This window comes from Pseudophryne corroboree (assembly GCF_028390025.1).
Source record: "Pseudophryne corroboree isolate aPseCor3 chromosome 7 unlocalized genomic scaffold, aPseCor3.hap2 SUPER_7_unloc_6, whole genome shotgun sequence".
Lineage (NCBI taxonomy): Eukaryota > Metazoa > Chordata > Amphibia > Anura > Myobatrachidae > Pseudophryne > Pseudophryne corroboree.
The window spans coordinates 700,958-725,655 of NW_026967615.1; the positions used below are offsets into that span (position 1 = coordinate 700,958).

Consider the following 24,698-nt stretch of genomic DNA (forward strand, 5'->3'; position numbering starts at 1 on the left):
AAAGAGATCTGAATTATACGAGAGCCAACCAGGGGAAACACAAATTATGCAGTCAACTTTCCCACATTTGGGGAAATCGCAGGAGCAGCACACCCAGAGTGCAATGGATGAGCCTTGCCCTGGGAGAAGCACCTTCATGATCATGAAGGTGCTTCTCCCAGGGCAAGGCTCACCCATTGCACTCTGTGTGTGCTGCTCCTGCGATTTCCCCAAATGTGGGAAACTTGACTGCATAATTTGTGTTTCCCCTGGTTGGCTCTCGTATAATTCAGATCTCTTTGTCTCAGGTCTCTCTCCAGCCTAGTTTGCTGTCTGTTTCCACTTCTCTTTTCTTGAGCCGCTCCCTTCTATGCCCTTGCACACTATCTTGACTTCTCCCGTCTGCGTACTTTGTGCCTTCCAACGCACAATGCGAACTACAGGTAGTGCTGCAGGGCCCACGCCCTTTTACTTGCCTTACAGAGTAGCTCTGGAGCTGTTACAGTGCCAAGCTGCTGCAAGAAATCAGCTTGAATGCTTCAGGGGCTGGGGCATGGCCACCATGAGCCCCACACCGAAGGAGGGTGGGGGTGTTTAATGCAAACTAGGGGTCATCCAAGCGCCGCAAAAGGCCGCCATGCCCTGCATACCCCTTTTCTCTTTTCATATGCAGATGAGGGTTCCAGCCAACTTTGGCCCACTGCTTGGCTAACATCACCGTATGCAAATCCATCTTCTGCAGACCTTCCCCAAGGAATGCTTGCACTAGTTGTTGCATTTGGTTTGTTGTTTGGGGGTGCTTCAGTATTAGGCAGCCTTCTGCCCTCCCATGTTCATCTGAAAATATGTGTTCTCCCTGCAGTTGTTGTCCCCAAATGAGAGTTCCCTTGTGCTGCCTCAGTTGAATCTCCTTTACTTGACAAGGGAGGCATTTTGGATTTTTTCTTTGGGTACCCTTACACCTGATGGTCTGAATGAGAGCATTGAACTGAACAACATTGGCAGTCTCTGAAGATTTTATCTATTGATTTACCTAATATATTATTTATTGAATATCCATTTATTGTATGTTTAATAAATAAACAAAATTATTAGAAGTAGCTATTTTGGAAACAGCTTTCCTCTTAGGATGAAACTGTATAATCCTGTCTTGTGTGTTCCTTTAAAGTTCTTTAGTAAAATCCACTAGTAATGATGAACATCAGATTTCTTCCTCCATCCTCTTTTTACACTTTCTCTTGGTTCTATATATATATATATTTTTATTTTTATTTTATTTTTTTCCCCTCCTTCTCCCAAAAGGCCCCCCTCCCTCCCCCCCCCTCCCTGTTTTAAATTTTAAAATCTTTAAATCTTTAAATCTTCGAATCCTTAAATTGTCTGTTTAATATTTATTTTTTCTTCAATTCTTTTTGTTGTTTAAGCAGCAATGTAATTATTCCAGGGGTTAAAATAATGAAATATAGAAATAATATTAACAAAAATTAAAGGTAAAAATGAATTGATAGAATGATCCCACTAAAAGTAAATAAATAATATGGATGTTAAGCTGAGCGGGTTGGATTCGAACATGGGACTCACTGCATAGAGTGCAGGTGATGTTTCCCCTGCGCCACGAGAGCAGCTTTAGTAGTGGCATGGATTTATGTTACCCTAAAAGGTTTTATATAAGTAAATGGGGATCCTTAGTGCTGAGTTTCTGAATTATGTATATGTGATTATAGATATGAGGTATTGATTGAAAGATTAGAGGTTAATCTGTATATAGATTATATATTTTCTGTTATTTTTTAAACCACTTTGTTGCTTATTTTATTATTATTTTTAATCACCATGTTGCTTATTTTTATATTATGAAATGCCTTTATATGTGCAATTGCAATTAGAAAGTTGTTCCATATATGAGTCATTACATGTATGCATCCAATTAGTATATGTATGTATCCAATCAACTAATTAGTAATGCTATTGGTCCGGTGCATTTTAAAAAGAGCCTGCTAGGCTGCTGATGTATCCTCTGACGAAACCGCTCTTGGATAACAGCGGAGAAACGCGTAAGAAGGTGACTACCGGACACTCTGATTGCTGAGATATAAGCCCGTTCATGAACGAGCTACATCACGGCGGACGTCTGATGTAAAGACAGCGGTGAAGGGGAAAAAGCAATTTGAGAGCGAGCAAAAGGAGGTCTCTACCCCACGGCAGGGAGGAATATCCCGACCGCGAGTGCCAATAAGATCCAGCCACGGTTAACGGGGGTCGTAGCATACCGCTGTGTTTCATCAACCATCACAGCGCTCTCCCCCTGTTTTCTTTCATTACTCACGTGAGTTACATATGAACTTTAACTGCAGTAAATAAGAGGCGTTGGTTACAACTGTTGCTGTTCATCCACAAGAAGGAATTTAATGTATCAATTACAATTGGAAAGTAACGATTAAATTACAACAGCTGTATCCAGGAGGATTTTTTGGACACTTTAATAGACATTCCGTTGTCATCAAGGGCAATATGAAATAGATCCTGATTACATTTAGATATGGATAGTGGTGCCTATATATGTTGACTCCATTGTATTTTATTGAATGTGGGTTTCTTCTGTCTATATATATTTTTTAAAAATAAAGAGCTTGTATATTTTATTTTTTGCGCTCCCTTGATAACAAGTGTGATAATCTTTAAAATTTGGTTTATTATTGGTAGAACAGTACTACCTATGGGAGCAGCATTTTATAATATATGGTGAAAATTAATAGATGTATAAAGATTAAATAAGCAACAAATTGGTGAAATAGATACGTTTTGATAGGAGCGCTGGGTTCTATATATATATATTGACATATATATATTGACATTTGGTTATATATATGTATAGACTTTATAAATTCTTGACAGAGATGTGCCTGAGCAGCGGCCCTCCCCAGCCCTATCCCAAATCATACTTATTTTGCATAGGAGATACCATGGTCATGAAGATTGTTCTCCCAGGGTGAGGTTCATTCATTGCATTCTGGGTATGCTGATCCCTGTGATTTCCCCAAATGTGGGAAACTGGACTGCATTATTTGTGGTAGTGAGGGACTGTGTTTGTGCTTTCCTCTGGTCAGCTCTGGTAAAAGTCAGATTTCTTTGTCTCAGATCATCCTCTAGCCTTGTTCTTCTTTCGAGAGTTCCCTTGTGCTGCCTCAGTTGGATCTCCTTCACTTGACAGGGGGGTGCCCGAGCAGCGACCCTCCCCAGCTCTAGCCCAACTCCTACTTACCTGCCAGGTGAGATACTATGATCATGAAGGTGCTTCTCCCAGGGCAAGGCTCACCCATTGCACTCTGGGTGTGCTGCTCCTGCGGTTTCCCCAAATGTTGGACACTTGACTGCATAATTTGTGTTTCCCCTGGTCGGCTCTCGTATAATTCAGATCTCTTTGTCTCAGGTCTCTCTCCAGCCTAGTTTGCTGTCTGTTTCCACTTCTCTTTTCTTGAGCCGCTCCCTTCTATGCCCTTGCGCACTATCCTGACTTCTCCCGTCTGCTTACTTTGTGCCTTCCAACGCACAATGCAAACTACAGGTAGTGCTGCAGGGCCCACGCCCTTTTACTTGCCTTACAGAGCAGCTCTGGAGCTGTTACAGTGCCCAGCTGCTGCAAGAAATCAGCTTGAATGCTTCAGGGGCTGGGGCATAGCCAACATGAGCCCCACACCGAAGGAGGGTGGAGGTGTTTAATGCGAACTAGGGGTCATCCAAGCGCCGCAAAAGGCCGCCATGCCCTGCACGCCCCTTTTCTCTTTTCATATGCAGACGAGGGTTGAAGCCAACTTTGACCCACTGCTTGGATGACATCACCATATGCAAATCCATCTGCTGCATGCCTTCCCCCGGGAATGCTTGCACTAGTTGTTGCATTTGGTTTGTTGTTTGGGGGTGCTTCAGTATTAGGCAGCCTTCTGCCCTACCATGTTCATCTGAAAATATGTGTTCTCCCTGCAGTTGTTGTCCTCAGATGAGAGTTCCCTTATGCTGCCTCAGTTGAATCTCCTTTACTTGACAGAGATGTGCCTGAGCAGCGGCCCTCCCCAGCCCTATCCCAAATCATACTTATTTTGCATAGGAGATACCATTTTCATGAAGATTGTTCTCCCAGGGTGAGGTTCATTCATTGCATTCTGGGTATGCTGACCCCTGTGATTTCCCCAAATGTGGGAAACTCGACTGCATTATTTGTGGTAGTGGGCGACTGTGTTTGTGCTTTCCTCTGGTCAGCTCTGGTAAAAGTCAGATTTATTTGTCTCAGATTTTCCTCTAGCCTTGTTCTTCTTTCGAGAGTTCCCTTGTGCTGCCTCAGTTGGATCTCCTTCACTTGACAGGGGGGTGCCCGAGCAGCGACCCTCCCCAGCTCTAGCCCAACTCCTACTTACCTGCCAGGTGAGATACTATGATCATGAAGGTGCTTCTCCCAGGGCAAGGCTCACCCATTGCACTCTGGGTGTGCTGCTCCTGTGATTTCCCCAAATGTGGGAAACTTGACTGCATAATTTGTGTTTCCCCTGGTCGGCTCTCGTATAATTCAGATCTCTTTGTCTCAGGTCTCTCTCCAGCCTAGTTTGCTGTCTGTTTCCACTTCTCTTTTCTTGAGCCGCTCCCTTCTATGCCCTTGCGCACTATCCTGACTTCTCCCGTCTGCTTACTTTGTGCCTTCCAACGCACAATGCAAACTACAGGTAGTGCTGCAGGGCCCACGCCCTTTTACTTGCCTTACAGAGCAGCTCTGGAGCTGTTACAGTGCCCAACTGCTGCAAGAAATCAGCTTGAATGCTTCAGGGGCTGGGGCATAGCCAACATGAGCCCCACATCGAAGGAGGGTGGAGGTGTTTAATGCGAACTATGGGTCATCCAAGCGCCGCAAAAGGCCGCCATGCCCTGCACGCCCCTTTTCTCTTTTCATATGCAGACGAGGGTTGAAGCCAACTTTGACCCACTGCTTGGATGACATCACCATATGCAAATCCATCTGCTGCAGGCCTTCCCCCAGGAATGCTTGCACTAGTTGTTGCATTTGGTTTGTTGTTTGGGGGTGCTTCAGTATTAGGCAGCCTTCTGCCCTACCATGTTCATCTGAAAATATGTGTTCTCCCTGCCGTTGTTGTCCCCAGATGAGAGTTCCCTTGTGCTGCCTCAGTTGAATCTCCTTTACTTGACAGAGATGTGCCTGAGCAGCGGCCCTCCCCAGCCCTATCCCAAATCATACTTATTTTGCATAGGAGATACCATGGTCATGAAGATTGTTCTCCCAGGGTGAGGTTAATTCATTGCATTCTGGGTATGCTGACTCCTATGATTTCCCCAAATGTGGGAAACTCGACTGCATTATTTGTGGTAGTGGGGGACTGTGTTTGTTCTTTCCTCTGGTCAGCTCTGGTAAAAGTCAGATTTATTTGTCTCAGATCTTCCTCTAGCCTTGTTCTTCTTTCGAGAGTTTCCTTGTGCTGCCTCGGTTTTATCTCCTTCACTTGACAGGGGGGTGCCCGAGCAGCGACCCTCCCCAGCTCTATCCCAAATCTTACTTACCTGCCAGGTGAGATACTATGATCATGAAGGTGCTTCTCCCAGGGCAAGGCTCACCCATTGCACTCTGGGTGTGCTGCTCCTGCGATTTCCCCAAATGTGGGAAACTTGACTGCATAATTTGTGTTTCCCCTGGTCGGCTCTCGTATAATTCAGATCTCTTTGTCTCAGGTCTCTCTCCAGCCTAGTTTGCTGTCTGTTTCCACTTCTCTTTTCTTGAGCCACTCCCTTCTGTGCCCTTGCGCACTATCCTGACTTCTCCCGTCTGCTTAATTTGTGCCTTCCAACGCACAATGCGAACTACAGGTAGTGCTGCAGGGCCCACACCCTTTTACTTGCCTTACAGATCAGCTCTGGAGCTGTTACAGTGCCCAGCTGCTGCAAGAAATCAGCTTGAATGCTTCAGGGGCTGGGGCATAGCCAACATGAGCCCCACACCGAAGGAGGGTGGAGGTGTTTAATGCGAACTAGGGGTCTTCCAAGCGCCGCAAAAGGCTGCCATGCCCTGCATGCCCCTTTTCTCTTTTCATATGCAGACGAGGGTTGAAGCCATCTTTGACCCACTGCTTGGATGACATCACCATATGCAAATCCTTCTGCTGCAGGCCTTCCCCCAGGAATGCTTGCACAAGTTGTTGCATTTGGTTTGTTGTTTGGGGGTGCTTCAGTATTAGGCAACCTTCTGCCCTCCCATGTTCATCTGAAAATATGTGTTCTCCCTGGAGTTGTTGTCCCCAGCTGAGATTTCCCTTGTGCTGCCTCAGTTGAATCTCCTTTACTTGACAGAGATGTGCCTGAGCAGCGGCCCTCCCCAGCCCTATCCCAATCATACTTATTTTGCATAGGAGATACCATGGTCATGAAGATTGTTCTCCCAGGGTGAGGTTCAGTCATTGCATTCTGGGTATGCTGACCCCTGTGATTTCCCCAAATGTGGGAAACTTGACTGCATTATTTGTGGTAGTGGGGGACTGTGTTTGTGCTTTCCTCTGGTCAGCTCTGGTAAAAGTCAGATTTCTTTGTCTCAGATCTTCCTCTAGCCTTGTTCTTCTTTCGAGAGTTCCCTTGTGCTGCCTCAGTTGGATCTCCTTCACTTGACAGGGGGGTGCCCGAGCAGCGACCCTCCCCAGCTCTAGCCCAACTCCTACTTACCTGCCAGGTGAGATACTATGATCATGAAGGTGCTTCTCCCAGGGCAAGGCTCACCCATTGCACTCTGGGTGTGCTGCTCCTGCGGTTTCCCAAAATGTTGGACACTTGACTGCATAATTTGTGTTTCCCCTGGTCGGCTCTCGTATAATTCAGATCTCTTTGTCTCAGGTCTCTCTCCAGCCTAGTTTGCTGTCTGTTTCCACTTCTCTTTTCTTGAGTTGCTCCCTTCTATGCCCTTGCGCATTATCCTGACTTCTCCCGTCTGCTTAATTTGTGCCTTCCAACGCACAATGCGAACTACAGGTAGTGCTGCAGGGCCAACACCCTTTTACTTGCCTTACAGATCAGCTCTGGAGCTGTTACAGTGCCCAGCCGCTGCAAGAAATCAGCTTGAATGCTTCAGGGGCTGGGGCATAGCCAACATGAGCCCCACACCGAAGGAGGGTGGAGGTGTTTAATGCGAACTAGGGGTCTTCCAAGCGCCGCAAAAGGCTGCCATGCCCTGCACGCCCCTTTTCTCTTTTCATATGCAGACGAGGGTTGAAGCCAACTTTGACCCACTGCTTTGATGACATCACCATATGCAAATCCATCTGCTGCAGGCCTTCCCCCAGGAATGCTAGCCTAGTTGTTGCATTTGGTTTGTTGTTTGGGGGTGCTTCAGTATTAGGCAGCCTTCTGCCCTCTCATGTTCATCTGAAAATATGTGTTCTCCCTGCAGTTGTTGTCCCCAGATGAGAGTTCCCTTGTGCTGCCTCAGTTGAATCTCCTTTACTTGACAGATATGTGCCTGAGCAGCGGCCCTCCCCAGCCCTATCCCAAATCATACTTATTTTGCATAGGAGATACCATGGTCATGAAGATTGTTCTCCCAGGGTGAGGTTCATTCATTGCATTCTGGGTATGCTGACCCCTGTGATTTCCCCAAATGTGGGAAACTCGACTGCATTATTTGTGGTAGTGGGGGACTGTGTTTGTGCTTTCCTCTGGTCAGCTCTGGTAAAAGTCAGATTTCTTTGTCTCAGATCTTCCTCTAGCCTTGTTCTTCTTTTGAGAGTTCCCTTGTGCTGCCTCAGTTGGATCTCCTTCACTTGACAGGGGGGTGCCCGAGCAGCGACCCTCTCCAGCTCTAGCCCAACTCCTACTTACCTGCCAGGTGAGATACTATTAAGTTGATTTTTGAAAGAAAACAATACTGTCAATATACTATTAAAACAAATTAAAATGGTAAAAGTTATGGTACTTTAAGTAAAAATAAAAGAGCTAAAATATCAATCCCAGTTTTGGATTACTTTAATTAACAAAAAAAATGCATATAGCAGAGGATAGTTTCAATCTGCCTACCTCTGGGTTATGGGCCCAGCATGCTTCCATTGCAGTACTCTGCTGCACATGTAAGTGCAAGAGATCCTGAAGCACTCACTCATCATGGGAAAGTACCAATGTGTTTCTTCGTTGGTTGATCTAAGAAACATCTTACAAAAACTCTCCAGATTATTGACTTTCTAAAGTTTTTCTAGGAAACGTTCTAGATGAATGCTTATTAGCCTTTGTCAGTATGCACTTTTGCAAAGTGTCTCTGTTGCGCAATCAGTTAGTGTGTTTGGTTACTAACCAAAAGGTTGATGGTTCAATCCCACCCAGGGATGTAATTGACCTTGTGATCAGGTTTTGGTGATCTTTAAGTAGACAAGTCAAAATTTCAAACCCCCTCTTATGATGTAGGGTACCTGGCCTTCTCTGATGTAACCAGAGTTCGTTTTGATTAAGTGATTTTATAAAAAACAGCTAGGAAGCACAATTTAGCAGTGGGTTGCAGAGAAAAAAAAATATGCTGGCAGAAAAATCCAATTGAGTGATTGAACAGCTCTTCATTTTCTGGCTTTATTTTAATGCTAACAAATGTGTTCTCTGAAAAGTGTCCACAAAGCCAAGTCTCTGATGAACACCTTTGTAGGGATGGTTTTTCACCTATTACTAAATTAAACTTGCTTCATTGGAAAGGCAGCAAGATGCATCCTCATTTCAATGTCTACTGAAATAATACGGGTTGACACCAGGAAACATTAACGCCAATGCATCCTTGCTGCTTTCTCATGTGGAAGTCTGTTTAATGTGAAAACAAGGTGATATCTAAGTGGCACACAGGTAAGGAATTAAGAAAATCTTTATTTAATGGTGAAGATGTTTCTCACAAAATTGTTGCCCCAATGCATCATTGAAATTCAAGCTGGAAAGATGATTTTAATATATCACTTGTACATTTTGTATTGCTCTTCTGGTGACAATGTAGTTTGTTTTTGTCAATTACCATTTTAATAATAGGGTAAAGAAAATTAAGTGGATTTTTGAAAGAAAACAATACTGTCAATATACTATTAAAACAAATTAAGATGGTAAAAGTTATTGTACTTTAAGTAAAAATAAAAGAGCTAAAATATCAATCCCAGTTTTGGATTACTTTAATAAAAAAAAATGCATATAGCAGAGGATAGTTTCAATCTGCCTACCTCTGGGTTATGTGCCCAGCATGCTTCCATTGCAGTACTCTGCTGCACATGTAAGTGCAAGAGATCCTGAAGCACTCACTCATCATGGGAAAGTACCAATGTGTTTCTTCGTTGGTTGTTGGAAGAAACATCTTACAAAAACTCTCCAGATTATTGACTTTTTAAAGTTTTTCTAGGAAACGTTTTAGATGAATGCTTATTAGCCTTTGTCAGTATGGACTTTTGCAAAGTGTCTCTGTGGCGCAATCAGTTAGTGTGCACGGCTATTAGCTAAAAGGTTGGTGGTTCAATCCCACCCAGGGACGTAATTGACCTTGTTATCAGATTTTGGTGATCTTTAAGTAGACAAGTCAAAATTTCAAACCCCCTGTTATGGTGTAGGGTACCTGGCCTTCTCTGATGTAATCAGAGTTAGATTTGATTCAGTGATTTTATAAAAACAGCTAGGAAGCACAATTTAGCAGTGGGTTGCAGAGAAAAAAAATATGCTGGCAAAAAAAAATCCAATTGAGTGATTAAACAGCTCTTAATTTTCTTGCTTTATTTTTATGCTAACAAATTTGTTCTCTGAAAAGTGTCCACAAAGCCAAGTCTCTGATTAACACCTTTGTAAGGATGGTTTTTCACCTATTACTAAATTAAACTTGCTTCATTGGAAAGGCAGCAAGATGCATCCTCATTTCAATGTCTACTGAAATAATACAGGTTGACACCAGGAAACATTAACGCCACTGCATCCTTGCTGCTTTCTCATGTGGAAGTCTGTTTAATGTGAAAACAAGGTGATATCTAATTAGCACACAGGTAAGGAATTAAGAAAATCTTTATTTAAGGGTGAAAATGTTTCTCACAAAATCGTTGCCCCAATGCATCATTGAAATTCAAGCTGGAAAGATGATTTTAATATATCACTTGTACATTTTGTATTGCTCTTCTGGTGACAATGTAGTTTGTTTTTGTCAATTACCATTTTAATAATAGGGTAAAGAAAATTAAGTGGATTTTTGAAAGAAAACAATACTGTCAATATACTATTAAAACAAATAAAGATGGTAAAAGCTATTGTACTTTAAGTAAAAATAAAAGAGCTAAAATATCAATCCCAGTTTTGGATTACTTTAATTAAAAAAAATGCATATAGCAGAGGATAGTTTCAATCTGCCTACCTCTGGGTTATAAGCCCAGCATGCTTCCATTGCAGTACTCTGCTGCACATGTTAGTGCAAGAGATCCTGAAGCACTCACTCATCATGGGAAAGTACCAATGTGTTTCTTCGTTGGTTGATCTAAGAAACATCTTACAAAAACTCTCCAGATTATTGACTTTTTAAAGTTTTTCTAGGAAACGTTCTAGATGAATGCTTATTAGCCTTTGTCAGTATGCATTTTTGCAAAGTGTCTCTGTGGTGCAATCAGTTAGTGTGTTTGGCTACTAACCAAAAGGTTGGTGGTTCAATCCCACCCAGGGATGTAATTGACCTTGTGGTCAGGTTTTGGTGATCTTTAAGTAGACAAGTCAAAATTTCAAACCCCCTATTATGATGTAGGGTACCTGGCCTTCTCTGATGTAACCAGAGTTAGTTTTGATTAAGTGATTTTATAAAAAACAGCTAGGAAGCACAATTTAGCAGTGGGTTGCAGAGAAAAAAAAATATGCTGGCAGAAAAATCCAATTGAGTGATTGAACAGCTCTTCATTTTCTGGCTTTATTTTAATGCTAACAAATTTGTTCTCTGAAAAGTGTCCACAAAGCCAAGTCTCTGATGAACACCTTTGTAGGGATGGTTTTTCACCTATTACTAAATTAAACTTGCTTCATTGGAAAGGCAGCAAGATGCATCCTCATTTCAATGTCTACTGAAATAATACAGGTTGACACCAGGAAACATTAACGCCAATGCATCCTTGCTGCTTTCTCATGTGGAAGTCTGTTTAATGTGAAAACAAGGTGATATCTAAGTGGCACACAGGTAAGGAATTAAGAAAATCTTTATTTAATGGTGAAGATGTTTCTCACAAAATTGTTGCCCCAATGCATCATTGAAATTCAAGCTGGAAAGATGATTTTAATATATCACTTGTACATTTTGTATTGCTCTTCTGGTGACAATGTAGTTTGTTTTTGTCAATTACCATTTTAATAATAGGGTAAAGAAAATTAAGTGGATTTTTGAAAGAAAACAATACTGTCAATATACTATTAAAACAAATTAAGATGGTAAAAGTTATTGTACTTTAAGTAAAAATAAAAGAGCTAAAATATCAATCCCAGTTTTGGATTACTTTAATTAAAAAAAATGCATATAGCAGAGGATAGTTTCAAAATGCCTACCTCTGGGTTATAAGCCCAGCATGCTTCCATTGCAGTACTCTGCTGCACATGTAAGTGCAAGAGATCCTGAAGCACTCACTCATCATGGGAAAGTACCAATGTGTTTCTTCGTTGGTTGTTGGAAGAAACATCTTACAAAAACTCTCCAGATTATTGACTTTTTAAAGTTTTTCTAGGAAACGTTTTAGATGAATGCTTATTAGCCTTTGTCAGGATGGACTTTTGCAAAGTGTCTCTGTGGCGCAATCAGTTAGTGTGCACGGCTATTAGCTAAAAGGTTGGTGGTTCAATCCCACCCAGGGACGTAATTGACCTTGTTATCAGATTTTGGTGATCTTTAAGTAGACAAGTCAAAATTTCAAACCCCCTGTTATGGTGTAGGGTACCTGGCCTTCTCTGATGTAATCAGAGTTAGATTTGATTCAGTGATTTTATAAAAACAGCTAGGAAGCACAATTTAGCAGTGGGTTGCAGAGAAAAAGAAATATGGTGGCAAAAAAAATCAAATTGAGTGATTAAACAGCTCTTAATTTTCTGGCTTTATTTTTATGCTAACAAATTTGTTCTCTGAAAAGTGTCCACAAAGCCAAGTCTCTGATTAACACCTTTGTAAGGATGGTTTTTCACCTATTACTAAATTAAACTTGCTTCATTGGAAAGGCAGCAAGATGCATCCTCATTTCAATGTCTACTGAAATAATGCAGGTTGACACCAGGAAACATTAACGCCACTGCATCCTTGCTGCTTTCTCATGTGGAAGTCTGTTTAATGTGAAAACAAGGTGATATCTAATTAGCACACAGGTAAGGAATTAAGAAAATCTTTATTTAAGGGTGAAAATGTTTCTCACAAAATCGTTGCCCCAATGCATCATTGAAATTCAAGCTGGAAAGATGATTTTAATATATCACTTGTACATTTTGTATTGCTCTTCTGGTGACAATGTAGTTTGTTTTTGTCAATTACCATTTTAATAATAGGGTAAAGAAAATTAAGTGGATTTTTGAAAGAAAACAATACTGTCAATATACTATTAAAACAAATTAAGATGGTAAAAGTTATTGTACTTTAAGTAAAAATAAAAGAGCTAAAATATCAATCCCAGTTTTGGATTACTTTAATTAAAAAAAATGCATATAGCAGAGGATAGTTTCAAAATGCCTACCTCTGGGTTATAAGCCCAGCATGCTTCCATTGCAGTACTCTGCTGCACATGTAAGTGCAAGAGATCCTGAAGCACTCACTCATCATGGGAAAGTACCAATGTGTTTCTTCGTTGGTTGATCTAAGAAACATCTTACAAAAACTCTCCAGATTATTGACTTTTTAAAGTTTTTCTAGGAAACGTTCTAGATGAATGCTTATTAGCCTTTGTCAGTATGCATTTTTTTGACTTGTCTACTTAAAGATCACCAAAATCTGATAACAAGTTCTATTACATCCCTGGGTGGGATTGAATCACCAACCTTTTGGTTAATAGCCATACACACTAACTGATTGCGCCACAGAGACACTTTGCAAAAGTACATACTGACAAAGGCTAATAAGCATTCATCTAAAACGTTTCCTAGAAAAACTTTAAAAAGTCAATAATCTGGAGAGTTTTTGTAAGATGTTTCTTCCATCAACCAACGAAGAAACACATTGGTACTTTCCCATGATGAGTGAGTGCTTCAGGATCTCTTGCACTTACATGTGCAGCAGAGTACTGCAATGGAAGCATGCTGGGCCCATAACCCAGAGGTAGGCAGATTGAAACTATCCTTTGCTATATGCATTTTTTTTTGTTAATTTAAGTAATCAAAACTGGGATTGATATTTTGGCTCTTTTATTTTTACTTAAAGTACAATAACTTTTACCATTTTAATTTGTTTTAATAGTATATTGACAGTATAGTTTTCTTTAAAAAATCCACTTAATTTTCTTTACCCTATTATTAAAAGGGAATTGACAAAAACAAACTACATTGTCACCAGAAGAGCAATACAAAATGTACAAGTGATATATTAAAATCATCTTTCCAGCTTGAATTTCAATGATGCATTAGGGCAACGATTTTGTGAGAAACATCTTCACCCTTAAATAAAGATTTTCTTAATTCCTTACCTGTGTGCTAATTAGATATCACCTTGTTTTCACATTAAACAGACTTCTACATGATAAAGCAGCAAGGATGCAGTGGCGTTAATGTTTCCTGGTGTCAACCTGTATTATTTCAGTAGACATTGAAATGAGGATGCATCTTGCTGCCTTTCCAATGAAGCAAGTTTAATTTAGTTATAGGTGAAAAACCATCCCTACAAAGGTGTTAATCAGAGACTTGGCTTTGTGGACACTTTTTAGAGAACAAATTTGTTAGCATAAAAATAAAGGCAGAAAATGAAGAGCTGTTTAATCACTCAATTGGATTTTTCTGCCAGCATATTTTTTTTCTCTGCAACCCATTGCTTAATTGTGCTTCCTAGCTGTTTTTTTATAAAATCACTGAATCAAATCTAACTCTGATTACATCAGAGAAGGCCAGGTACCCTACACCATAAGAGGGGGTTTGAAATTTTGACTTGTCTACTTAAATATCACCAAAACCTGATCACAAGGTCAATTATGTCCCTGGGTGGGATTGAACCACCAACCTTTTGGTTAATAGCCAGACACACTAACCGATTGCTCCACAGAGACACTTTGCAAAAAGTACATACTGACAAAGGCTAATAAGCATTCATCTAGAACGTTTCCTAGAAAAACTTTAAAAAGTCAATAATCTGGAGAGTTTTTGTAAGAATTTTCTTAAATCAACCAACGAAGAAACACATTGGTACTTTCCCATGATGAGTGAGTGCTTCAGGATCTCTTGCACTTACATGTGCAGCAGAGTACTGCAATGGAAGCATGCTGGGCCCATTACCCAGAGGTAGGCAGATTGAAACTATCCTCTTCTATATGCATTTTTTTTGTTAATTAAAGTAATCCAAAACTGGGATTGATTTGTTAGCTATTTTATGTTTACTTAAAGTACAATAACTTTTACCATTTTAATTTGTTTTAATAGTATATTGACAGTATTGTTTTCTTTCAAAAATCCACTTAATTTTCTTTACCCTATTATTAAAATGGTAATTGACAAAAACAAACTACATTGTCACCAGAAGAGCAATACAAAATGTACAAGTGATATATTAAAATCATCTTTCCAGCTTGAATTTCAATGATGCATTAGGGCAACGATTTTGTGAGAAACATCTTCACCCTTAAATAAAGATTTTCTTAATTCCTTACCTGTGTGCTAATTAGATATCACCTTGTTTTCACATTAAACAGACTTCTACATGAGAAAGCAGCAAGGATGCAGTGGCGTTAATGTTTCCTGGTGTCAACCTGTATTATTTCAGTAGACATTGAAATCAGGATGCATCTTGCTGCCTTTCCAATGAAGCAAGTTTAATTTAGTTATAGGTGAAAAACCATCCCTACAAAGGTGTTAATCAGAGACTTGGCTTTGTGGACACTTTTTAGAGAACAAATTTGTTAGCATAAAAATAAAGGCAGAAAATGAAGAGCTGTTTAATCACTCAATTGGATTTTTCTGCCAGCATATTTTTTTTCTCTGCAACCCATTGCTTAATTGTGCTTCCTAGCTGTTTTTTATAAAATCACTGAATCAAATCTAACTCTGATTACATCAGAGAAGGCCAGGTACCCTACACCATAAGAGGGGGTTTGAAATTTTGACTTGTCTACTTAAATATCACCAAAACCTGATCACAAGGTCAATTATGTCCCTGGGTGGGATTGAACCACCAACCTTTTGGTTAATAGCCAGACACACTAACCGATTGCGCCACAGAGACACTTCGCTAAAAGTACATACTGACAAAGGCTAATAAGCATACATTTAGAACGTTTCCTAGAAAAACTTTAAAAAGTCAATAATCTGGAGAGTTTTTGTAAAATGTTTCTTCCATCAACCAACGAAGAAACACATTGGTACTTTCCCATGATGAGTGAGTGCTTCAGGATCTCTTGCACTTACATGTGCAGCAGAGTACTGCAATGAAAGCATGCTGGGCCCATAACCCAGAGGTAGGCAGATTGAAACTATCCTTTGCTATATGCATTTTTTTTGTTAATTTAAGTAATCAAAACTGGGATTGATATTTTTGCTCTTTTATTTTTACTTGAAGTACAATAACTTTTACCATTTTAATTTGTTTGAATAGTATATTGACAGTATAGTTTTCTTTAAAAAATCCACTTAATTTTCTTTACCCTATTATTAAAAGGGTAATTGACAAAAACAAACTACATTGTCACCAGAAGAGCAATACAAAATGTACAAGTGATATATTAAAATCATCTTTCCAGCTTGAATTTCAATGATGCATTGGGGCAACGATTTTGTGAGAAACATCTTCACCCTTAAATAAAGATTTTCTTAATTCCTTACCTGTGTGCTAATTAGATATCACCTTGTTTTCACATTAAACAGACTTCCACATGAGAAAGCAGCAAGGATGCAGTGGCGTTAATGTTTCCTGGTGTCAACCTGTATTATTTCAGTAGACATTGAAATGAGGATGCATCTTGCTGCCTTTCCAATGAAGCAAGTTTAATTTAGTAATAGGTTAAAAACCATCCTTACAAAGGTGTTAATCAGAGACTTGGCTTTGTGGACACTTTTCAGAGAACAAATTTGTTAGCATAAAAATAAAGCCAGAAAATTAAGAGCTGTTTAATCACTCAATTGGATTTTTTTGCCAGCATATTTCTTTTTCTCTGCAACCCACTGCTAAATTGTGCTTCCTAGCTGTTTTTATAAAATCACTGAATCAAATCTAACTCTGATTACATCAGAGAAGGCCATGTACCCTACACCAGAACAGGGGTTTTGAAATTTTGACTTGTCTACTTAAAGATCACCAAAATCTGATAACAAGGTCAATTACGTCCCTGGGTGGGATTGAACCACCAACCTTTTGGTTAATAGCCATGCACACTAACTGATTGCGCCACAGAGACACTTTGTGAAAGTCTATACTGACAAAGGCTAATAAGCATTCATCTAAAACGTTTCCTAGAAAAACTTTAAAAAGTCAATAATCTGGAGAGTTTTTGTAAGATGTTTCTTCCATCAACCAACGAAGAAACACATTGGTACTTTCGCATGATGAGTGAGTGCTTCAGGATCTCTTGCACTTACATGTGCAGCAGAGTACAGCAATGGAAGCATGCTGGGCCCATAACCCAGCGGTAGGCAGATTGAAACTATCCTCTGCTATATGCATTTTTTTTGTTAATTAAAGTAATCCAAAACTGGGATTGATATTTTGGCTCTTTTATTTTTACTTAAAGTACAATAACTTTTACCATTTTAATTTGTTTTAATAGTATATTGACAGTATAGTTTTCTTTAAAAAATCCACTTAATTTTCTTTACCTTATTATTAAAAGGGTAATTGACAAAAACAAACTACATTGTCACCAGAAGAGCAATACAAAATGTACACGTGATATATTAAAATCATCTTTCCAGCTTGAATTTCAATGATGCATTGGGGCAACGATTTTGTGAGAAACATCTTCACCCTTAAATAAAGATTTTCCTAATTCCTTACCTGTGTGCTAATTAGATATCACCTTGTTTTCACATTAAACAGACTTCTACATGAGAAAGCAGCAAGGATGCAGTGGCGTTAATGTTTCATGGTGTCAACCTGTATTATTTCAGTAGACATTGAAATGAGGATGCATCTTGCTGCCTTTCCAATGAAGCAAGTTTAATTTAGTAATAGGTGAAAAACCATCCCTACAAAGGTGTTAATCAGAGACTTGGCTTTGTGGACACTTTTCAGAGAACAAATTTGTTAGCATAAAAATAAAGCCAGAAAATGAAGAGCTGTTTAATCACTCAATTGGATTTTTTTGCCAGCATATTTCTTTTTCTCTGCAACCCACTGCTAAATTGTGCTTCCTAGCTGTTTTTATAAAATCAATGAATCAAATCTAACTCTGATTACATCAGAGAAGGCCAGGTACCCTACACCATAACAGGGGGTTTGAAATTTTGACTTGTCTACTTAAAGATCACCAAAATCTGATAACAAGGTCAATTACATCCCTGGGTGGGATTAAACCACCAACCTTTTGGTTAATAGCTATACACACTAACTGATTGCGCCACAGAGACACTTCACAAAAAGTACATACTGACAAAGGCTAATAAGCATACATCTAGAACGTTTCCTAGAAAAACTTTAAAAAGTCAATAATCTGGAGAGTTTTTGTAAGATGTTTCTTCCATTAACCAACGAAGAAACACATTGGTACTTTCCCATGATGAGTGAGTGCTTCAGGATCTCTTGCACTTACATGTGCAGCAGAGTACTGCAATGGAAGCATGCTGGGCCCATAACCCAGAGGTAGGCAGATTGAAACTATCCTTTGCTATATGCATTTTTTTTTTGTTAATTTAAGTAATCAAAACTGGGATTGATATTTTTGCTCTTTTATTTTTACTTAAAGTACAATAACTTTTACCATTTTAATTTGTTTTAATAGTATATTGACAGTATAGTTTTCTTTAAAAAATCCACTTAATTTTCTTTACCCTATTATTAAAAGGGTAATTGACAAAAACAAACTACATTGTCACCAGAAGAGCAATACAAAATGTACAAGTGATATATTAAAATCATCTTTCCAGCTTGAATTTCAATGATGCATTGGGGCAACGATTTTGTGAGAAACATCTTCACCCTTAAATAAAGATTTTCTTAATTCCTTACCTGTGTGCTAATTAGATATCACCTTGTTTTCACATTAAACAGACTTCTACATGAGAAAGCAGCAAGGACGCAGTGGCGTTAATGTTTCCTGGTGTCAACCTGTATTATTTCAGTAGACATTGAAATGAGGATGCATCTTGCTGCCTTTCCAATGAAGCAAGTTTAATTTAGTTATAGGTGAAAAACCATCCCTACAAAGGTGTTAATCAGAGACTTGGCTTTGTGGACACTTTTTAGAGAACAAATTTGTTAGCATAAAAATAAAGGCAGAAAATGAAGAGCTGTTTAATCACTCAATTGGATTTTTCTGCCAGCATATTTTTTTTCTCTGCAACCCATTGCTAAATTGTGCTTCCTAGCTGTTTTTTATAAAATCACTGAATCAAATCTAACTCTGATTACATCAGAGAAGGCCAGGTACCCTACACCATAACAGGGGGTTTGAAATTTTGACTTGTCTACTTAAATATCACCAAAACCTGATCACAAGGTCAATTATGTCCCTGGGTGGGATTGAACCACCAACCTTTTGGTTAGTAGCCAGACACACTAACCGATTGCGCCACAGAGACACTTTGCAAAAAGTACATACTGACAAAGGCTAATAAGCATTCATCTAGAACGTTTCCTAGAAAAACTTTAAAAAGTCAATAATCTGGAGAGTTTTTGTAAGAATTTTCTTAAATCAACCAACGAAGAAACACATTGGTACTTTCACATGATGAGTAAGTGCTTCAGGATCTCTTGCACTTACATGTGCAGCAGAGTACTGCAATGGAAGCATGCTGGGCCCATTACCCAGAGGTAGGCAGATTGAAACTATCCTCTGCTATATGCATTTTTTTTGTTAATTAAAGTAATCCAAAACTGGGATTGATATGTTAGCTATTTTATGTTTACTTAAAGTACAATAACTTCTACCATTTTAATTTGTTTTAATAGTATATTGATAGTATTGTTTTCTTTCAAAAATCCACTTAATTTTCTTTACCCTATTATTAAAATGGTTATTGACAAAAACAAACTACATTGTCACCAGAAGAGCAATACAAAATGTACAAGTGATATATTAAAATCATCTTTCCAGCTTGAATTTCAATGATGCATTGGGGCAACGATTTTGTGAGAAACATTTTCACCCTTAAATAAAGATTTTCTTAATTCCTTACCTGTGTGCTAATTAGATATCACCTTGTTTTCACATTAAACAGACTTCCACATGAGAAAGCAGCAAGGATGCAGTGGCATTAATGTTTCCTGGTGTCAACCTGTATTATTTCAGTAGACATTGAAATGAGGATGCATCTTGCTGCCTTTCCAATGAAGCAAGTTTAATTTAGTAATAGGTTAAAAACCATCCTTACAAAGGTGTTAATCAGAGACTTGGCTTTGTGGACACTTTTCAGAGAACAAATTTGTTAGCATAAAAATAAAGCCAGAAAATTAAGAGCTGTTTAATCACTCAATTGGATTTTTTTTGCCAGCATATTTCTTTTTCTCTGCAACCCACTGCTAAATTGTGCTTCCTTGCTGTTTTTATAAAATCACTGAATCAAATCTAACTCTGATTACATCAGAGAAGGCCAGGTACCCTACACCAGAACAGGGGGTTTGAAATTTTGACTTGTCTACTTAAAGATCACCAAAATCTGATAACAAGGTCAATTACGTCCCTGGGTGTGATTGAACCACCAACCTTTTGGTTAATAGCCGTGCACACTAACTGATTGCGCCACAGAGACACTCTGCAAAAGTCCATGCTGACAAAGGCTAATAAGCATTCATCTAAAACGTTTCCTAGAAAAACTTTAAAAAGTCAATAATCTGGAGTGTTTTTGTAAGATGTTTCTTCCATCAACCAACGAAGAAACACATTGGTACTTTCCCATGATGAGTGAGTGCTTCAGGATCTCTTGCACTTACATGTGCAGCAGAGTACAGCAATGGAAGCATGCTGGGCCCATAACCCAGCGGTAGGCAGATTGAAACTATCCTCTGCTATATGCATTTTTTTTTTGTTAATTAAAGTAATCCAAAACTGGGATTGATATTTTGGCTCTTTTATTTTTACTTAAAGTACAATAACTTTTACCATTTTAATTTGTTTTAATAGTATATTGACAGTATAGTTTTCTTTAAAAAATCCACTTAATTTTCTTTACCCTATTATTAAAAGGGTAATTGACAAAAACAAACTACATTGTCACCAGAAGAGCAATACAAAATGTACAAGTGATATATTAAAATCATCTTTCCAGCTTGAATTTCAATGATGCATTGGGGCAACGATTTTGTGAGAAACATCTTCACCCTTAAATAAAGATTTTCTTAATTCCTTACCTGTGTGCTAATTAGATATCACCTTGTTTTCACATTAAACAGACTTCTACATGAGAAAGCAGCAAGGATGCAGTGGCGTTAATGTTTCCTTGTGTCAACCTGTATTATTTCAGTAGACATTGAAATGAGGATGCATCTTGCTGCCTTTCCAATGAAGCAAGTTTAATTTAGTAATAGGTGAAAAACCATCCCTACAAAGGTGTTAATCAGAGACTTGGCTTTGTGGACACTTTTCAGAGAACAAATTTGTTAGCATAAAAATAAAGGCAGAAAATGAAGAGCTGTTTAATCACTCAATTGGATTTTTTTTGCCAGCTTATTTCTTTTTCTCTGCAACCCACTGCTAAATTGTGCTTCCTAGCTGTTTTTATTAAATCACTGAATCAAATCTAACTCTGATTACATCAGAAAAGGCCAGGTACCCTACACCATAACAGGGGGTTTGAAATTTTGACTTGTCTACTTAAAGATCACCAAAATCTGATAACAAGGTCAATTACGTCCCTGGGTGGGATTGAACCACCAACCTTTTGGTTAGTAGCTGGACACACTAACCGATTGCGCCACAGAGACACTTCGCAAAAAGTACATACTGACAAAGGCTAATAAGCATACATTTAGAACGTTTCCTAGAAAAACTTTAAAAAGTCAATAATCTGGAGAGTTTTTGTAAAATGTTTCTTCCATCAACCAACGAAGAAACACATTGGTACTTTCCCATGATGAGTGAGTGCTTCAGGATCTCTTGCACTTACATGTGCAGCAGAGTACTGCAATGGAAGCATGCTGGGCCCATAACCTAGAGGTAGGCAGATTGAAACTATCCTTTGCTATATGCATTTTTTTTGTTAATTTAAGTAATCAAAACTGGGATTGATATTTTTGCTCTTTTATTTTTACTTGAAGTACAATAACTTTTACCATTTTAATTTGTTTGAATAGTATATTGACAGTATAGTTTTCTTTAAAAAATCCACTTAATTTTCTTTACCCTATTATTAAAAGGGTAATTGACAAAAACAAACTACATTGTCACCAGAAGAGCAATACAAAATGTACAAGTGATATATTAAAATCATCTTTCCAGCTTGAATTTCAATGATGCATTGGGGCAACGATTTTGTGAGAAACATCTTCACCCTTAAATAAAGATTTTCTTAATTCCTTACCTGTGTGCTAATTAGATATCACCTTGTTTTCACATTAAACAGACTTCCACATGAGAAAGCAGCAAGGATGCAGTGGCGTTAATGTTTCCTGGTGTCAACCTGTATTATTTCAGTAGACATTGAAATGAGGATGCATCTTGCTGCCTTTCCAATGAAGCAAGTTTAATTTAGTAATAGGTTAAAAACCATCCTTACAAAGGTGTTAATCAGAGACTTGGCTTTGTGGACACTTTTCAGAGAACAAATTTGTTAGCATAAAAATAAAGCCAGAAAATTAAGAGCTGTTTAATCACTCAATTGGATTTTTTTGCCAGCATATTTCTTTTTCTCTGCAACCCACTGCTAAATTGTGCTTCCTAGCTGTTTTTATAAAATCACTGAATCAAATCTAACTCTGATTACATCATAGAAGGCCATGTACCCTACACCAGAACAGGGGTTTTGAAATTTTGACTTGTCTACTTAAAGATCACCAAAATCTGATAACAAGGTCAATTACATCCCTGGGTGGGATTGAACCACCAACCTTTTGGTTAATAGCCATGCACACTAACTGATTGCGCCACAGAGACACTTTGTGAAAGTCTATACTGACAAAGGCTAATAAGCATTCATCTAAAACGTTTCCTAGAAAAACTTTAAAAAGTCAATAATCTGGAGAGTTTTTGTAAGATGTTTCTTCCATCAACCAACGAAGAAACACATTGGTACTTTCCCATGATGAGTGAGTGCTTCAGGATCTCTTGCACTTACATGTGCAGCAGAGTACAGCAATGGAAGCATGCTGGGCCCATAACCCAGCAGTAGGCAGATTGAAACTATCCTCTGCTATATGCATTTTTTTTGTTAATTAAAGTAATCCAAAACTGGGATTGATATTTTGGCTCTTTTATTTTTACTTAAAGTACAATAACTTTTACCATTTTAATTTGTTTTAATAGTATATTGACAGTATAGTTTTCTTTAAAAAATCCACTTAATTTTCTTTACCTTATTATTAAAAGGGTAATTGACAAAAACAAACTACATTGTCACCAGAAGAGCAATACAAAATGTACACGTGATATATTAAAATCATCTTTCCAGCTTGAATTTCAATGATGCATTGGGGCAACGATTTTGTGAGAAACATCTTCACCCTTAAATAAAGATTTTCCTAATTCCTTACCTGTGTGCTAATTAGATATCACCTTGTTTTCACATTAAACAGACTTCTACATGAGAAAGCAGCAAGGATGCAGTGGCGTTAATGTTTCATGGTGTCAACCTGTATTATTTCAGTAGACATTGAAATGAGGATGCATCTTGCTGCCTTTCCAATGAAGCAAGTTTAATTTAGTAATAGGTGAAAAACCATCCCTACAAAGGTGTTAATCAGAGACTTGGCTTTGTGGACACTTTTCAGAGAACAAATTTGTTAGCATAAAAATAAAGCCAGAAAATGAAGAGCTGTTTAATCACTCAATTGGATTTTTTTGCCAGCATATTTCTTTTTCTCTGCAACCCACTGCTAAATTGTGCTTCCTAGCTGTTTTTATAAAATCAATGAATCAAATCTAACTCTGATTACATCAGAGAAGGCCAGGTACCCTACACCATAACAGGGGGTTTGAAATTTTGACTTGTCTACTTAAAGATCACCAAAATCTGATAACAAGGTCAATTACATCCCTGGGTGGGATTAAACCACCAACCTTTTGGTTAGTAGCTGGACACACTAACCGATTGCGCCACAGAGACACTTTGCAAAAAGTACATACTGACAAAGGCTAATAAGCATACATCTAGAACGTTTCCTAGAAAAACTTTAAAAAGTCAATAATCTGGAGAGTTTTTGTAAGATGTTTCTTCCATTAACCAACGAAGAAACACATTGGTACTTTCCCATGATGAGTGAGTGCTTCAGGATCTCTTGCACTTACATGTGCAGCAGAGTACTGCAATGGAAGCATGCTGGGCCCATAACCCAGAGGTAGGCAGATTGAAACTATCCTTTGCTATATGCATTTTTTTTTTGTTAATTTAAGTAATCAAAACTGGGATTGATATTTTTGCTCTTTTATTTTTACTTAAAGTACAATAACTTTTACCATTTTAATTTGTTTTAATAGTATATTGACAGTATAGTTTTCTTTAAAAAATCCACTTAATTTTCTTTACCCTATTATTAAAAGGGTAATTGACAAAAACAAACTACATTGTCACCAGAAGAGCAATACAAAATGTACAAGTGATATATTAAAATCATCTTTCCAGCTTGAATTTCAATGATGCATTGGGGCAACGATTTTGTGAGAAACATCTTCACCCTTAAATAAAGATTTTCTTAATTCCTTACCTGTGTGCTAATTAGATATCACCTTGTTTTCACATTAAACAGACTTCTACATGAGAAAGCAGCAAGGACGCAGTGGCGTTAATGTTTCCTGGTGTCAACCTGTATTATTTCAGTAGACATTGAAATGAGGATGCATCTTGCTGCCTTTCCAATGAAGCAAGTTTAATTTAGTTATAGGTGAAAAACCATCCCTACAAAGGTGTTAATCAGAGACTTGGCTTTGTGGACACTTTTTAGAGAACAAATTTGTTAGCATAAAAATAAAGGCAGAAAATGAAGAGCTGTTTAATCACTCAATTGGATTTTTCTGCCAGCATATTTTTTTTCTCTGCAACCCATTGCTAAATTGTGCTTCCTAGCTGTTTTTTTATAAAATCACTGAATCAAATCTAACTCTGATTACATCAGAGAAGGCCAGGTACCCTACACCATAAGAGGGGGTTTGAAATTTTGACTTGTCTACTTAAAGATCACCAAAATCTGATAACAAGGTCAATTACATCCCTTGGTGGGATTAAACCACCAACCTTTTGGT

At 38.4% G+C, this 24,698-nt stretch overlaps 12 non-coding genes across 12 annotated transcripts; 10 read left to right on the plus strand and 2 right to left on the minus strand.

The window, feature by feature from the left end:
• Positions 1-6: 6 nt before the first annotated feature.
• LOC134987029 (U1 spliceosomal RNA) lies at positions 7-170 on the minus strand. The gene has a single exon (XR_010192784.1). It is a non-coding gene; the product is annotated as a U1 spliceosomal RNA (small nuclear RNA).
• Positions 111-274, plus strand: LOC134987033 (U1 spliceosomal RNA). Its single transcript, XR_010192786.1, has one exon. It is a non-coding gene; the product is annotated as a U1 spliceosomal RNA (small nuclear RNA).
• A 2,643-nt stretch (positions 275-2,917) lies between these two features.
• LOC134986896 (U1 spliceosomal RNA) lies at positions 2,918-3,081 on the plus strand. Its single transcript, XR_010192665.1, has one exon. It is a non-coding gene; the product is annotated as a U1 spliceosomal RNA (small nuclear RNA).
• A 152-nt stretch (positions 3,082-3,233) lies between these two features.
• On the plus strand, positions 3,234-3,396 carry LOC134986999 (U1 spliceosomal RNA). Its single transcript, XR_010192757.1, has one exon. It is a non-coding gene; the product is annotated as a U1 spliceosomal RNA (small nuclear RNA).
• A 671-nt stretch (positions 3,397-4,067) lies between these two features.
• Positions 4,068-4,231, plus strand: LOC134986899 (U1 spliceosomal RNA). Its single transcript, XR_010192668.1, has one exon. It is a non-coding gene; the product is annotated as a U1 spliceosomal RNA (small nuclear RNA).
• A 152-nt stretch (positions 4,232-4,383) lies between these two features.
• On the plus strand, positions 4,384-4,546 carry LOC134986931 (U1 spliceosomal RNA). The gene has a single exon (XR_010192698.1). It is a non-coding gene; the product is annotated as a U1 spliceosomal RNA (small nuclear RNA).
• Positions 4,547-5,217: 671 nt separating this feature from the next.
• Positions 5,218-5,381, plus strand: LOC134986878 (U1 spliceosomal RNA). Its single transcript, XR_010192648.1, has one exon. It is a non-coding gene; the product is annotated as a U1 spliceosomal RNA (small nuclear RNA).
• Positions 5,382-5,533: 152 nt separating this feature from the next.
• LOC134986922 (U1 spliceosomal RNA) lies at positions 5,534-5,696 on the plus strand. Its single transcript, XR_010192690.1, has one exon. It is a non-coding gene; the product is annotated as a U1 spliceosomal RNA (small nuclear RNA).
• A 670-nt stretch (positions 5,697-6,366) lies between these two features.
• On the plus strand, positions 6,367-6,530 carry LOC134986858 (U1 spliceosomal RNA). The gene has a single exon (XR_010192631.1). It is a non-coding gene; the product is annotated as a U1 spliceosomal RNA (small nuclear RNA).
• A 152-nt stretch (positions 6,531-6,682) lies between these two features.
• On the plus strand, positions 6,683-6,845 carry LOC134987010 (U1 spliceosomal RNA). Its single transcript, XR_010192766.1, has one exon. It is a non-coding gene; the product is annotated as a U1 spliceosomal RNA (small nuclear RNA).
• A 670-nt stretch (positions 6,846-7,515) lies between these two features.
• LOC134987049 (U1 spliceosomal RNA) lies at positions 7,516-7,679 on the plus strand. The gene has a single exon (XR_010192801.1). It is a non-coding gene; the product is annotated as a U1 spliceosomal RNA (small nuclear RNA).
• An 11,135-nt stretch (positions 7,680-18,814) lies between these two features.
• TRNAS-ACU (transfer RNA serine (anticodon ACU)) lies at positions 18,815-18,888 on the minus strand. The gene has a single exon. It is a non-coding gene; the product is annotated as a tRNA-Ser (tRNA).
• Positions 18,889-24,698: the final 5,810 nt, after the last annotated feature.